Here is a 16,156-nt window from a genome sequence, read left to right as displayed (position 1 = left end):
CACACACGCACACACACACACACACACATATATATATATATATATATATATATATATATATATATATATATATATATATATATATATATAGTAGGTTGGTAGACAGCAACCACCCAGGGAAGTACTACCGTCCTGCCAGATGACTGTGAAACAGAAACCTGTAACTGTTTTGCATGATGGTAGGATTGCTGGTTTCTTTTTCTGTCTCGTAAACACGCTAGATAACAGGGATATCTTGCTACTCCTACTTACACTTTGGTCACACTTCACAGACACGCCCATGCATATATATATACATACATCTAGGTTTTTCTCCTTTTTCTAAATAGCTCTTGTTCTTCTTTATTTCTTCTATTGTCCATGGGGAAGTGGAAAAGAATCTTTCCTCCGTAAGCCATGCGTGTCGTATGAGGCGACTAAAATGCCGGGAGCAATGGGCTAGTAACCCCTTCTCCTGTAGACATTTACTAAAAAAGAGAAGAAGAAAAACTTTATAAAACTGGGATGCTTGAATGTGCTTGGATGTAGTGCGGATGACAAAAAACAATTGATTGCTGATGTTATGAATGAAAAGAAGTTGGATGTCCTCGCCCTAAGCAAAACAAAGCTGAAGGGGGTAGGGGAGTTTCAGTGGGGGGAAATAAATGGGATTAAATCTGGAGTATCTGAGAGAGTTAGAGCAAAGGAAGGGGTAGCAGTAATGTTGAAGGATCAGTTATGGAAGGAGAAAAGAGAATATGAATGTGTAAATTAAAGAATTATGTGGATTAAAGTAAAGGGTGGATGCGAAAAGTGGGTCATAATAAGCGTGTATGCACCTGGAGAAGAGAGGAATGTAGAGGAGAGAGAGAGATTTTGGGAGATGTTAAGTGAATGTATAGGAGCCTTTGAACCAAGTGAGAGGGTAATTGTGGTAGGGGACCTGAATGCTAAAGTAGGAGAAACTTTTAGAGAGGGTGTGGTAGGTAAGTTTGGGGCGCCAGGTGTAAATGAAAATGGGAGCCCTTTGATTGAGCTTTGTATAGAAAGGGGTTTAGTTATAGGTAATACATATTTTAAGAAAAAGAGGATAAATAAGTATACAAGATATGATGTAGGGCGAAATGACAGTAGCTTGTTGGATTATGTATTGGTAGATAAAAGACTGTTGAGAAGACTTCAGGATGTACATATTTATAGAAGGGCCACAGATATATCAGATCACTTTCTAGTTGTAGCTACATTGAGAGTAAAAGGTAGATGGGATACAAGGAGAATAGAAGCATCAGGGAAGAGAGAGGTGAAGGTTTATAAACTAAAAGAGGAGGCAGTTAGGGTAAAATATAAACAGCTATTGGAGGATAGATGGGCTAATGAGAGCATAGGCAATGGGGTCGAAGAGGTATGGGGTTGGTTTAAAAATGTAGTGTTAGAGTGTTCAGCAGAAGTTTGTGGTTACAGGAAAGTGGGTGCGGGAGGGAAGAGGAGCGATTGGTGGAATGATGATGAAAAAGTTAGCTTATGAGAAGTTTTTACAAAGTAGAAGTGATGCAAGGAGGGAAGAGTATATGGAGAAAAAGAGAGAGGTTAAGAGAGTGGTGAAGCAATGTAAAAAGAGAACACATGAAAGAGTGGGTGAGATGTTATCAACAAATTTTGTTGAAAATAAGAAAAAGTTTTGGAGTGAGATTAACAAGTTAAGGAAGCCTAGAGAACAAATGGATTTGTCAGTTAAAAATAGGAGAGGACAGTTATTAAATGGAGAGTTAGAGGTATTGCGAAGATGGAGGGAATATTTTGAGGAAATGTTAAATGTTGATGAAGATAGGGAAGCTGTGATTTCGTGTTTAGGGCAAGGAGGAAAAACATCTTGTAGGAGTGAGGAAGAGCAAGTTGTGAGTGTGGGGGAAGTTCGTGAGGCAGTAGGTAAAATGAAAGGGGGTAAGGCAGCCGGGATTGATGGGATAAAGATAGAAATGTTAAAAGCAGGTGGGGATATAGTTTTGGAGTGGTTGGTGCAATTATTTAATAAATGTATGGAAGAGGGTAAGGTACCTAGGGATTGGCAGAGAGCATGCATAGTTCCTTTGTATAAAGGCAAAGGGGACAAAAGAGAGTGCAAAAATTATAGGGGAAAAGTCTGTTGAGTATACCTGGTAAAGTGTATGGTAGAGTTATTATTGAAAGAATTAAGAGTAAGACGGAGAATAGGATAGCCGAAGAACAAGGAGGCTTTAGGAAAGGTAGGGGGTGTGTGGACCAGGTGTTTACAGTGAAACATGTAAGTGAACAGTATTTAGATAAAGCTAAAGAGGTCTTTGTGGCATTTATGGATTTGGAAAAGGCGTATGACAGGGTGGATAGGGGGACAATGTGGCAGATGTTGCAGGTGTATGGTGTAGGAGGTAGGTTACTGAAAGCAGTGAAGAGTTTTTACGAGCATAGTAAGGCTCAAGTTGGAGTATGTAGGAAAGAGGGAAATTATTTCCCAGTAAAAGTAGGCCTTAGACAAGGATGTGTGATGTACCGTGGTTGTTTAATATATTTATAGATGGGGTCGTAAGAGAAGTAAATGCGAGGGTCTTGGCAAGAGGCGTGGAGTTAAAAGATAAAGAATCACACATGAAGTGGGAGTTGTCACAGTTGCATTTGCTGATGACACTGTGCTCTTGGGAGATTCTGAAGAGAAGTTGCAGAGATTGGTGGATGAATTTGGTAGGGTATGCAAAAGAAGAAAATTAAAAATGAATACAGGAAAGAGTAAGGTTATGAGGATAACAAAAAGATTAGGTGATGAAAGATTGGATATCAGATTGGAGGGAGAGTGTATGGAGGAGGTGTATGTAATCAGATATTTGGGAGTGGACGTGTCAGCGGATGGGTCTATGAAAGATGAGGTGAATCATAGAATTGATGAGGGGAAAAGGGTGAGCGGTGCACTTAGGAGTCTGTGGAGACAAAGAACTTTGTCCTTGGAGGCAAAGAGGGGAATGTATGAGAGTATAGTTTTGCCAACGCTCTTATATGGGTGTGAAGCATGGGTGATGAATGTTGCAGCGAGGAGAAGGCTGGAGGCAGTGTTGATGTCATGTCTGAGGGCAATGTGTGGTGTGAATATAATGCAGAGAATTCGTAGTTTGGAAGTTAGGAGGAGGTGCGGGATTACCAAAATTGTTGTCCAGAGGGCTGAGGAAGGGTTGTTGAGGTGGTTCGGACATGTAGAGAGAATGGAGCGAAACAGAGTGACTTCAAGAGTGTATCAGTCTGTAATGGAAGGAAGGCGGGGTAGGGGTCGGCCTTGGAAAGGTTAGAGGGAGGGGGTAAAGGAGGTTTTGTGTGCGAGGGGCTTGGACTTCCAGCAGGCATGCGTGAGCGTGTTTGATAGGAGTGAATGGAGACAAATGGTTTTTAATACTTGACATGCTGTTGGAGTGTGAGCAAAGTAACATTTATGAAGGGGTTCAGGGAAACCGGCAGGCGGGACTTGAGTCCTGGAGATGGGAAGTACAGTGCCTGCACTCTGAAGGAGGGGTGTTAATGTTGCAGTTTAAAAACTGTAGTGTAAAGCACCCTTCTGGCAAATCAGTGATGGAGTGAATGATGGTGAAAGTTTTTCTTTTTCAGGCCACCTTGCCATGGTGGGAATCGGCCAGTGTGTTAATAATATAAAAAATTATATATATATATATATATATATATATATATATATATATATATATATATATATATATATATATATATATATGCCTATATGCATATATATATATATATATATATATATGCAAAACAACCAGTCTGAAAGAATAGAGAAATTCCAAGCGCTTTCGTGACTACTCACATTATCAAGGAACTATCATAGTTCCTTGATAATGTGAGTAGTCACGAAAGCGCTTGGAATTTCTCTATTCTTTCAGAGTGGTTGTTTTGCATATTTTGAAATCACCTGTTTACTGTGATCTTATTGCGCATATATATATATATATATATATATATATATATATATATATATATATATATATATATATATATATATATATATATATATATATATATATATATATATATATATGTTAATTAAATATAAATATAGGGGGTGGTAGGAGAAAATTCTCAAACAGCTTCAGGGAGAACCTTGAGTTTTCCCTGAAGCAAGTTTATTCTTTTCTCTGAAGATGAGTGTCCCTATGATAGTTCTAGAGGTGGTAACTCCTTATATATTACATATATATATATATATATGTAGATATATATATATATATATATATATATATATATATATATATATATATATATATATATATATATATATATATATATATATATATGGTCAATGAAATACAAGTTAAATATTACTCCTGTAATAAATGTCCTGAACTGTACATAAGTGTTTTTTTCCACATTTCTTCGGTATCACCATACCACTTCTCACTAGGTGAACAGACACACAAAATCAGTGTAATGTGAGCCTCTATAGACAACGTTTCGCCCGCACAATAGGCTTTATCAAGTCACAAACAGATAATGCCCACTGTGTGGGTGAAACGTTGTCAGTATAGGATCGCATTGCACTGCACTCGCTTTTTCATCATCGCGTCGTCATTTCCCCCCCTAATACCTCTAAACAAACCTTCTCGAAGAAGCAGAACAAGAACTAGCCACTACTACGAGTATCTCCTCTCCGGGGAAGCAATGAGATTCTTGGAGGTAAAATTAGTGACTATAAGTAGTCACTTTTCTAAACACTAATAGTAGTGATGGTGGACGAAATTGTTGTCACGACAGTACCAGAGTATAGAGAAGTGATGCATCAGAATGTAAAAAAAAGTGACCATTTTTGAGAGTGAAGCGGTGACAGTATGGCTAGATTATTATTAGGGATTAACATTTGTCTTGAGTTGATAAAGGAATATGCGTCCTTGATGATCTTCGTGAAATCTGAAGCCGCAAAGCCCCATTAACCTGCATCTTAAAATTCAAAGAAAACTCGTATATAGATTTCACTATTATGGCCAAAAAGAATTATTGTCTTGATCTATAAAACTTCTTTGCAATATTGAATTCCTGGTAAGATATTAAACTTCTCATAAACTAATATTTTTTTTTCATTTACTGAAAGTGGAAATCTGATATGAGGACGAATTGTATAGTCATGGTTTTTCTATTGACGATACGCAGCGCCTGCTTAGCAGGCTTCTGTCTGTCTGTCTGTCTGTCTGTCTCTCTCTCTGATTATCTACCGTATTTTATTTTCAGTCTCTCAGTTTCTGGCATCAATTCCATATCTCTTGCTTTACTGCAGCCTCTTAGTGTTATATTTTATCTTCGTGTAGCCTGTTATCCTCTTGTAGTCTGCTACCTTACGGCAGTTTTAGCTTAGTCAAGTCTTAGTGCTGTCTGTCATCTCAGTGTAGTATGTTATCCTAGTGCAGCCCGGTTTCTTCATACAGTCTGTTATCTTAACACAGTCTGTCATTTTAGTGGTGTCTGTTAGCTTAGTGTAGTTTGCTATCTCCCGCTGTTTACTTGCCCTGCAGTGACAAGAAATGACAACTCAACGTAATACGACGAAATACATAAATAACTAGAACAATCGCGAGTTGAAAGATAGCTCTAGGCTTCTCGTGTTGCAAACAACACATTATCAGGAGCTTGCAGAGTTGCAGAAATGAGTAAGAAAATCTCAGCAGATTCGTTCCGAGGGACGTTTTTTGAAGACTGTCTTTGCTATGCGTCCATCGGAACGAATCTACTGAGATTTTCTTACTCATCTCTGAAACCTTGCAAGCTCCTGATGTGTTCATTGCAACACGAAAGACCTAGAGCTATTATTCAACTCCCCCTGTGGTTGTTTAAGCATATATGTATATATATATATATATATATATATATATATATATATATATATATATATATATATATATATATATATATATATATATATATATATATATATATATATATATATAACAACACTGCGACAAGCCAGGGGATTGAATCCGTGTTGTTTTAGCCCATCTCATGGTGAGCGAAAATTAACCGCGCTCTAACCCACTGGACCTCTGGTACAGTGAGTCAGGCGGGCTAAAACAACAAGGGTTTGATCGCCCAGCTAGTCGCAGTGCTGTTATTGATTAGATACCACTCGTTCGTGGTTACAATACTATACATATATATTTATCTATTTATCTGTCTATCTTCCTATCCGTATATATATATATATATATATATATATATATATATATATATATATATATATATATATATATATATATATATATATATAAATATATATATATATATATATATATATATATATATAAATATATATATATATATATATATATATATATATATATATATATATATATATATATATATATATATATATATATATATATATATATATATATATATATATATATATATATATATATATATATATATCTTAATGTCGTGCCGATTATGGAGCGAGACATTTTGATCTTGTAAAATTTGTACAAGAAGGATTGTCATAGAAGAAACATATCAATACATCTGAGGGACACATACACTACACTTCAAAATACACCTGAGACACATGAATGGTTGTAAAAAACTAAACAAAACGAAAAATTTACACCGTCTGATAGAGCCGAAAGTAAGTAATAGTACTATTAGAGGATAGACAAACAATCATAACGTAATACTAGAATATAGTTAGTTAGAGAGAAATAACAAGGTAACATGTCAACACTACCACAACACACAAGGCCATGCATGTAGCTTACTAAAAACCCAGCTAAACCAGAGGCTTGATGATGTCCTAAGTTACTCAAAAATATAGTGACTGACAAGTACACACAGACACACACACACACATACACACACACACACACAGACACACACACAGACACACACACAGACACACACACAAACACACATACAGATACACACACAGACACACACACAGACACATACACACACACACACACACACACACACACACACACACACACACACACACACACACACACACACACACACAAACACACACACACACACACACACACACACACACACACACACACACACACACACACACACACACACACACAAGAGATTCAAAGAAGTGTTCACAGAGGAGACAGAAGGGACTCCAGAAAGACGGAGAGGTGGGGCACACCACCAAGTGCTGGACACAGTGCACACAACCGAGGAAGAAGTGAAGAGGCTTCTGAGTGAGCTAGATACCTCAAAGGCAATGGGGCCAGATAACATCTCCCCATGGGTATTGAGAGAGGGAGCAGAGGCGCTATGTGTACCCCTAACAACAATATTCAATACATCTATCGAAACAGGGAGATTGCCTGAGGCATGGAAGACAGCAAATGTAGTCCCAATCTTTAAAAAAGGAGACAGACATGAAGCATTAAACTACAGACCAGTGTCACTGACATGTATAGTATGCAAAATCATGGAGAAGATTATCAGGAGAAGAGTGGTGGAACACCTAGAAAGGAACGATCTCATCAACAGCAGCCAACATGGTTTCAGGGACGGGAAATCCTGTGTCACAAACCTACTGGAGTTCTATGACATGGTGACAGCAGTAAGACAAGAGAGAGAGGGGTGGGTGGATTGCATTTTCTTGGACTGCAAGAAGGCGTTTGACACAGTTCCACACAAGAGATTGGTGCAAAAACTGGAGGACCAAGCAGGGATAACAGGGAAGGCACTACAATGGATCAGGGAATACTTGTCAGGAAGACAGCAGCGAGTCATGGTACGTGGCGAGGTGTCAGAGTGGGCACCTGTGACCAGCGGGGTCCCGCAGGGGTCAGTCCTAGGACCAGTGCTGTTTCTGGTATTTGTGAACGACATGACGGAAGGAATAGACTCTGAGGTGTCCCTGTTTGCAGATGACGTGAAGTTGATGAGAAGAATTCACTCGATCGAAGACCAGGCAGAACTCCAAAGGGATCTGGACAGGCTGCAGACCTGGTCCAGCAATTGGCTCCTGGAGTTCAATCCCACCAAGTGCAAAGTCATGAAGATTGGGGAAGGGCAAAGAAGGCCGCAGACGGAGTACAGTCCAGGGGGTCAGAGACTACAAACCTCACTCAAGGAAAAAGATCTTGGGGTGAGTATAACACCAGGCACATCTCCTGAAGCGCACATCAACCAAATAACTGCTGCAGCATATGGGCGCCTAGCAAACCTCAGAACAGCATTCCGACATCTTAATAAGGAATCATTCAGGACCCTGTACACCGTGTACGTTAGGCCCATATTGGAGTATGCGGCAACAGTTTGGAACCCACACCTAGCCAAGCATGTAAAGAAACTAGAGAAAGTGCAAAGGTTTGCAACAAGACTAGTCCCAGAGCTAAGAGGTATGTCCTATGAGGAGAGGTTAAGGGAAATCAACCTGACGACACTGGAGGACAGGAGAGATAGGGGGGACATGATAACAACTTACAAAATACTGAGAGGAATTGACAAGGTGGACAAAGACAGGATGTTCCAGAGACTGGACACAGTAACAAGGGGACACAGTTGGAAGTTGAAGACACAGATGAATCAAAGGGATGTTAGGAAGTATTTCTTCAGCCACAGAGTAGTCAGGAAGTGGAATAGTTTGGGAAGCGATGTAGTGGAGTCAGCATCCATACATAGCTTTAAGCAGAGGTATGATAAAGCTCATGGTTCAGGGAGAGTGACCTAGTAGTGACCAGTGAAGAGGCGGGGCCAGGAGCTTGGACTCGACCCCTGCAACCTCAACTAGGTGAGTACAACTAGGTGAGTACACACATACACACACACACAGACAAACACACAGACACACAGACACACACACACACACACACACACACACACACACACACACACACACACACACACACACACACACACACACACACACACACACACACACACACACATGTATATATGAATATATACATATACATATTAAAATCTACTACCGTTGGTGAAAAGTTTGAATGAGAAAGTGAGAGAACTGGAGTGGAGAAAGTGAGAGAACTGGAGTGGAGAAAGTGAGAGAACTGGAGTGGAGAAAGGGAGAGAACTGGAGTGGAGAAAGTGAGAGAACTGGAGTGGAGAAAGTGAGAGAACTGGTGTGGAGAGACATTATGGATCGGAATGACAGAGAGTAAATGATGGAAAGTGTGAGGGGGAGAAGCAGAGTGATAAAAGTTTCCGAAAAGAGAAGTAGATTAGAGAGGAGAGATGGAAGGAAGGTTAGTGAGGAGAGATGGAAGGAAGGTTAGTGAGGAGAGATGGAAGGAAGGTTAGTGAGGAGAGATGGAAGGAAGGTTAGTGAGGAGAGATGGAAGGAAGGTTAGTGAGGAGAGATGGAAGGAAGGTTAGTGAGGAGAGATGGAAGGAAGGTTAGTGAGGAGAGATGGAAGGAAGGTTAGTGAGGAGAGATGGAAGGAAGGTTAGTGAGGAGAGATGGAAGGAAGGTTAGTGAGGAGAGATGGAAGGAAGGTTAGTGAGGAGAGATGGAAGGAAGGTTAGTGAGGAGAGATGGAAGGAAGGTTAGTGAGGAGAGATGGAAGGAAGGTTAGTGAGGAGAAATGGAAGGTAGGTTAGTGAGGAAAGATGGAAGGAAGGTTAGTGAGGAGAAATGGAAGGTAGGTTAGTGAGGAGAGATGGAAGGAAGGTTAGTGAGGAGAAATGGAAGGTAGGTTAGTGAGGAGAAATGGAAGGTAGGTTAGTGAGGAGAGATGGAAGGAAGGTTAGTGAGGAGAGATGGAAGGTAGGTTAGTGAGGAGAGATGGAAGGTAGGTGAGTGAGGAGAGACGGAAGGAACGTTAGTGAGGAGAGATGGAAGGAAGGTTAGTGAGAAGAGATGGAAGGAAGGTTAGTGAGGAGAAATGGAAGGTAGGTTAGTGAGGAGAGATGGAAGGAAGGTTAGTGAGTAGAGATGGAAGGAAGGTTAGTGAGGAGAGATGGAAGGAAGGTTAGTGAGGAGAGATGGAAGGAAGGTTAGTGAGGAGAGATGGAAGGAAGGTTAGTGAGGAGAGATGGAAGGAAGGTTAGTGAGGAGAGATGGAAGGTAGGTTAGTGAGGAGAGATGGAAGGAAGGTTAGTGAGGAGAGATGGAAGGAAGGTTAGTGAGGAGAGATGGAAGGAAGGTTAGTGAGGAAAGATGGAAGGAAGGTTAGTGAGGAGAGATGGAAGGAAGGTTAGTGAGGAGAGATGGAAGGAAGGTTAGTGAGGAGAGATGGAAGGAAGGTTAGTGAGGAGAGATGGAAGGAAGGTTAGTGAGGAGAGATGGAAGGAAGGTTAGTGAGGAGAGATGGAAGGAAGGTTAGTGAGGAGAGATGGAAGGAAGGTTAGTGAGGAGAAATGGAAGGTAGGTTAGTGAGGAGAGATGGAAGGAAGGTTAGTGAGGAGAAATGGAAGGTAGGTTAGTGAGGAGAGATGGAAGGAAGGTTAGTGAGGAGAAATGGAAGGTAGGTTAGTGAGGAGAAATGGAAGGTAGGTTAGTGAGGAGAGATGGAAGGAAGGTTAGTGAGGAGAGATGGAAGGAAGGTTAGTGAGGAGAAATGGAAAGTAGGTTAGTGAGGAGAGATGGAAGGAAGGTTAGTGAGTAGAGATGGAAGGAAGGTTACTGAGGAGAGATGGAAGGAAGGTTAGTGAGAAGAGATGGAAGGAAGGTTAGTGAGGAGAAATGGAAGGTAGGTTAGTGAGGAGAGATGGAAGGAAGGTTAGTGAGTAGAGATGGAAGGAAGGTTAGTGAGGAGAGATGGAAGGAAGGTTAGTGAGGAGAGATGGAAGGAAGGTTAGTGAGGAGAGATGGAAGGAAGGTTAGTGAGGAGAGATGGAAGGAAGGTTAGTGAGGAGAGATGGAAGGTAGGTTAGTGAGGAGAGATGGAAGGAAGGTTAGTGAGGAGAGATGGAAGGAAGGTTAGTGAGGAGAGATGGAAGGAAGGTTAGTGAGGAAAGATGGAAGGAAGGTTAGTGAGGAGAGATGGAAGGAAGGTTAGTGAGGAGAGATGGAAGGAAGGTTAGTGAGGAGAGATGGAAGGAAGGTTAGTGAGGAGAGATGGAAGGAAGGTTAGTGAGGAGAGATGGAAGGAAGGTTAGTGAGGAGAGATGGAAGGAAGGTTAGTGAGGAGAGATGGAAGGAAGGTTAGTGAGGAGAAATGGAAGGTAGGTTAGTGAGGAGAGATGGAAGGAAGGTTAGTGAGGAGAAATGGAAGGTAGGTTAGTGAGGAGAGATGGAAGGAAGGTTAGTGAGGAGAAATGGAAGGTAGGTTAGTGAGGAGAAATGGAAGGTAGGTTAGTGAGGAGAGATGGAAGGAAGGTTAGTGAGGAGAGATGGAAGGAAGGTTAGTGAGGAGAAATGGAAGGTAGGTTAGTGAGGAGAGATGGAAGGAAGGTTAGTGAGTAGAGATGGAAGGAAGGTTAGTGAGGAGAGATGGAAGGAAGGTTAGTGAGGAGAGATGGAAGGAAGGTTAGTGAGGAGAGATGGAAGGAAGGTTAGTGAGGAGAGATGGAAGGAAGGTTAGTGAGGAGAGATGGAAGGTAGGTTAGTGAGGAGAGATGGAAGGAAGGTTAGTGAGGAGAGATGGAAGGAAGGTTAGTGAGGAGAGATGGAAGGAAGGTTAGTGAGGAGAGATGGAAGGAAGGTTTAGTGAGGAGAGATGGAAGGAAGGTTAGTGAGGAGAGATTTAGTGAGGAGAGATGGAAGGAAGGTTAGTGAGGAGAGATGGAAGGAAGGTTAGTGAGGAGAGATGGAAGGAAGGTTAGTGAGGAGAGATGGAAGGAAGGTTAGTGAGGAGAGATGTAAGGAAGGTGAGTGAGGAGAGATGGAAGGAAGTGAGGAGAGATGGAAGGAAGGTTAGTGAGGAGAGATGGAAGGAAGGTTAGTGAGGAGATGGAAGGAAGGTTAGTGAGGAGAGATGGAAGGAAGGTTAGTGAGGAGAGATGGAAGGTAGGTTAGTGAGGAGAGATGGAAGGAAGGTTAGTGAGGAGAGATGGAAGGAAGGTTAGTGAGAAGAGATGGAAGGAAGGTTAGTGAGGAGAGATGGAAGGAAGGTTAGTGAGGAGAGATGGAAGGTAGGTTAGTGAGGAGAGATGGAAGGAAGGTTAGTGAGGAGAGATGGAAGGAAGGTTAGTGAGGAGAGATGGAAGGAAGGTTAGTGAGGAGAGATGGAAGGAAGGTTAGTGAGGAGAGATGGAAGGTAGGTTAGTGAGGAGAGATGGAAGGAAGGTTAGTGAGGAGAGATGGAAGGAAGGTTAGTGAGGAGAGATGGAAGGAAGGTTAGTGAGGAGAGATGGAAGGAAGGTTAGTGAGGAGAGTTGGAAGGAAGGTTAGTGAGGAGACATGGAAGGTAGGTTAGTGAGGAGAGATGGAAGGTAGGTTAGTGAGGAGAGATGGAAGGAACGTTAGTGAGGAGAGATGGAAGGAAGGTTAGTGAGGAGAGTTGGAAGGAAGGTTAGTGAGGAGAGATGGAAGGAAGGTTAGTGAGGAGAGTTGGAAGGAAGGTTAGTGAGGAGACATGGAAGGTAGGTTAGTGAGGAGAGATGGAAGGTAGGTTAGTGAGGAGAGTTGGAAGGAAGGTTAGTGAGGAGAGATGGAAGGTAGGTTAGTGAGGAGAGATGGAAGGAAGGTTAGTGAGGAGAGATGGAAGGAAGGTTAGTGAGGAGAGATGGAAGGTAGGTTAGTGAGAAGAGATGGAAGGAAGGTTAGTGAGGAGAGATGGAAGGAAGGTTAGTGAGGAGAGATGGAAGGTAGGTTAGTGAGGAGAGATGGAAGGAAGGTTAGTGAGGAGAGATGGAAGGAAGGTTAGTGAGGAGAGATGGAAGGTAGGTTAGTGAGGAGAGATGGAAGGAAGGTTAGTGAGGAGAGATGGAAGGAAGGTTAGTGAGGAGAGATGGAAGGTAGGTTAGTGAGGAGAGATGGAAGGAAGGGTAGTGAGGAGAGATGGAAGGAAGGTTAGTGAGGAGAGATGGAAGGTAGGTTAGTGAGGAGAGATGGAAGGAAGGTTAGTGAGGAGAGATGGAAGGTAGGTTAGTGAGGAGAGATGGAAGGAAGGTTAGTGAGGAGAAATGGAAGGTAGGTTAATGAGGAGAGATGGAAGGAAGGTTAGTGAGGAGAAATGGAAGGTAGGTTAGTGAGGAGAGATGGAAGGAAGGTTAGTGAGGAGAGATGGAAGGAAGGTTAGTGAGGAGAGATGGAAGGAAGGTTAGTGAAGAGAGATGGAAGGAAGGTTAGTGAGGAGAGATGGAAGGAAGGTTAGTGAGGAGAGATGGAAGGAAGGTTAGTGAGGAGAAATGGAAGGTAGGTTAGTGAGGAGAGATGGAAGGAAGGTTAGTGAGGAGACATGGAAGGAAGGTTAGGGAGGAGAAATGGAAGGTAGGTTAGTGAGGAGAGATGGAAGGAAGGTTAGTGAGGAGAGATGGAAGGAAGGTTAGTGAGGAGAAATGGAAGGTAGGTTAGTGAGGAGAGATGGAAGGAAGGTTAGTGAGGAGAGATGGAAGGAAGGTTAGTGAGGAGAGATGGAAGGAAGGTTAGTGAGGAGAGATGGAAGGAAGGTTAGTGAGGAGAAATGGAAGGTAGGTTAGTGAGGAGAGATGGAAGGAAGGTTAGTGAGGAGAGATGGAAGGAAGGTTAGTGAGGAGAAATGGAAGGTAGGTTAGTGAGGAGTGATGGAAGGAAGGTTAGTGAGTAGAGATGGAAGGAATTTTAGTGAGGAGAGATGGAAGGAAGGTTAGTGAGGAGAGATGGAAGGAAGGTTAGTGAGGAGAGATGGAAGGAAGGTTAGTGAGGAGAGATGGAAGGAAGGTTAGTGAGGAGAAATGGAAGGTAGGTTAGTGAGGAGAGATGGAAGGAAGGTTAGTGAGGAGAGACAGAAGGAAGGTTAGTGATGAGAGATGGAAGGAAGGTCAGTGAGGAGAGATAGAAGGAAGGTTAGTGAGGAGAGATGGAAGGAAGGTTAGTGAGGAGAGATGGAAGGAAGGTTAGTGAGGAGAGATGGAGGGAAGGTCAGTGAGGAGAGATGGAAGGAAGGTTAGTGAGGAGAGATGGAAGGAAGGTCAGTGAGGAGAGATGGAAGGAAGGTTAGTGAGGAGAGATGGAAGGAAGGTTAGTGAGGTGAGATGGAAGGAAGGTTAGTGAGGAGAGATGGAAGGAAGGTTAGTGAGGAGAGATGGAGGGAAGGTTAGTGAGGACAGATGGAAGGAAGGTTAGAGAGGAGAGTTGGAAGGGAGGTTAGTGAGGAGAGATGGAAGGAAGGTTAGTGAGGAGAGATGGAGGGAAGGTTAATGAGGAGAGATGGAAGGAAGGTTAGTGAGGAGAAATGGAATGAAGGTTAGTGAGGAGAGATGGAAGGAAGGTTAGTGAGGAGACATGGAAGGAAGGTTAGTGAGGAGAGATGGAAGGAAGGTTAGTGAGGAGAGAATGAAGGAAGGTTAGTGAGGAGAGACGGAAGGAACGTTAGTGAGGAGAGATGGAAGGAGGGTTAGTGAGGTGAGATGGAAGGAAGGTTAGTGAGGAGAGATGGAAGGAAGGTTAGTGAGGAGACATGGAAGGAAGGTTAGTGAGCAGACATGGAAGGAAGGTTAGTGAGGAGAGACGGAAGGAACGTTAGTGAGGAGAGATGGAAGGAAGGTTAGTGAGGAGAGATGGAAGGAAGGTTAGTGAGGAGACATGGAAGGAAGGTTAGTGAGGAGAGACGGAAGGAACGTTAGTGAGGAGAGATGGAAGGAAGGTTAGTGAGGAGAGATGGAAGGAAGGTTAGTGAGGAGACATGGAAGGAAGGTTAGTGAGGAGAGATGGAAGGAAGGTTAGTGAGGAGAGACGGAAGGAACGTTAGTGAGGAGAGATGGAAGGAAGGTTAGTGAGGAGACATGGAAGGAAGGTTAGTGAGGAGAGATGGAAGGAAGGTTAGTGAGGAGAGACGGAAGGAACGTTAGTGAGGAGAGATGGAAGGAAGGTTAGTGAGGAGAAATGGAAGGTAGGTTAGTGAGGAGAGATGGAAGGAAGGTTAGTGAGGAGAAATGGAAGGTAGGTTAGTGAGGAGAAATGGAAGGTAGGTTAGTGAGGAGAGATGGAAGGAAGGTTAGTGAGGAGAGATGGAATGAAGGTTAGTGAGGAGAAATGGAAGGTAGGTTAGTGAGGAGAGATGGAAGAAAGGTTAGTGAGTAGAGATGGAAGGAAGGTTAGTGAGGAGAGATGGAAGGAAGGTTAGTGAGGAGAGATGGAAGGAAGGTTAGTGAGGAGAGATGGAAGGAAGGTTAGTGAGGAGAGATGGAAGGAAGGTTAGTGAGGAGAGATGGAAGGTAGGTTAGTGAGGAGAGATGGAAGGAAGGTTAGTGAGGAGAGATGGAAGGAAGGTTAGTGAGGAGACATGGAAGGAAGGTTAGTGAGGAGAGATGGAAGGAAGGTTAGTGAGGAGAGGAAGGTTAGTGAGGAGAGATGGAAGGTAGGTTAGTGAGGAGAGATGGAAGGAAGGTTAGTGAGGAGAGATGGAAGGAAGGTTAGTGAGGAGAGATGGAAGGAAGGTTAGTGAGGAGAGATGGAAGGAAGGTTAGTGAGGAGAGATGGAAGGAAGGTTAGTGAGGAGAGATGGAAGGAAGGTTAGTGAGGAAAGATGGAAGGAAGGTTAGTGAGGAGAGATGGAAGGAAGGTTAGTGAGGAGAGATGGAAGGTAGGTTAGTGAGGAGAGATGGAAGGAAGGTTAGTGAGGAGAGATGGAAGGAAGGTTAGTGAGAAGAGATGGAAGGAAGGTTAGTGAGGAGAGATGGAAGGAAGGTTAGTGAGGAGAGATGGAAGGTAGGTTAGTGAGGAGAGATGGAAGGAAGGTTAGTGAGGAGAGATGGAAGGAAGGTTAGTGAGGAGAGATGGAAGGAAGGTTAGTGAGGAGAGATGGAAGGAAGGTTAGTGAGGAGAGATGGAAGGTAGGTTAGTGAGGAGAGATGGAAGGAAGGTTAGTGAGGAGAGATGGAAGGAAGGTTAGTGAGGAGAGATGGAAGGAAGGTTAGTGAGGAGAGATGGAAGGAAGGTTAGTGAGGAGAGTTGGAAGGAAGGTTAGTGAGGAGACATGGAAGGTAGGTTAGTGAGGAGAGATGGAAGGTAGGTTAGTGAGGAGAGATGGAAGGAACGTTAGTGAGGAGAGATGGAAGGAAGGTTAGTGAGGAGAGATGGAAGGAAGGTTAGTGAGGA

At 42.8% G+C, this 16,156-nt stretch overlaps 1 protein-coding gene across 5 annotated transcripts in view; it reads right to left on the bottom strand.

The window, feature by feature from the left end:
• LOC128690316 (neuroepithelial cell-transforming gene 1 protein) overlaps positions 1-16,156 on the bottom strand; it is a 1,446,122-nt gene that overhangs the window by 702,076 nt on the left and 727,890 nt on the right. The gene's annotated exons all lie outside the window — the stretch shown is intronic.

Source organism: Cherax quadricarinatus, chromosome 2, assembly GCF_038502225.1.
Source record: "Cherax quadricarinatus isolate ZL_2023a chromosome 2, ASM3850222v1, whole genome shotgun sequence".
NCBI classification, from domain to species: Eukaryota; Metazoa; Arthropoda; class Malacostraca; order Decapoda; family Parastacidae; genus Cherax; species Cherax quadricarinatus.
This window is presented reverse-complemented; position numbering and strand designations above follow the sequence as displayed.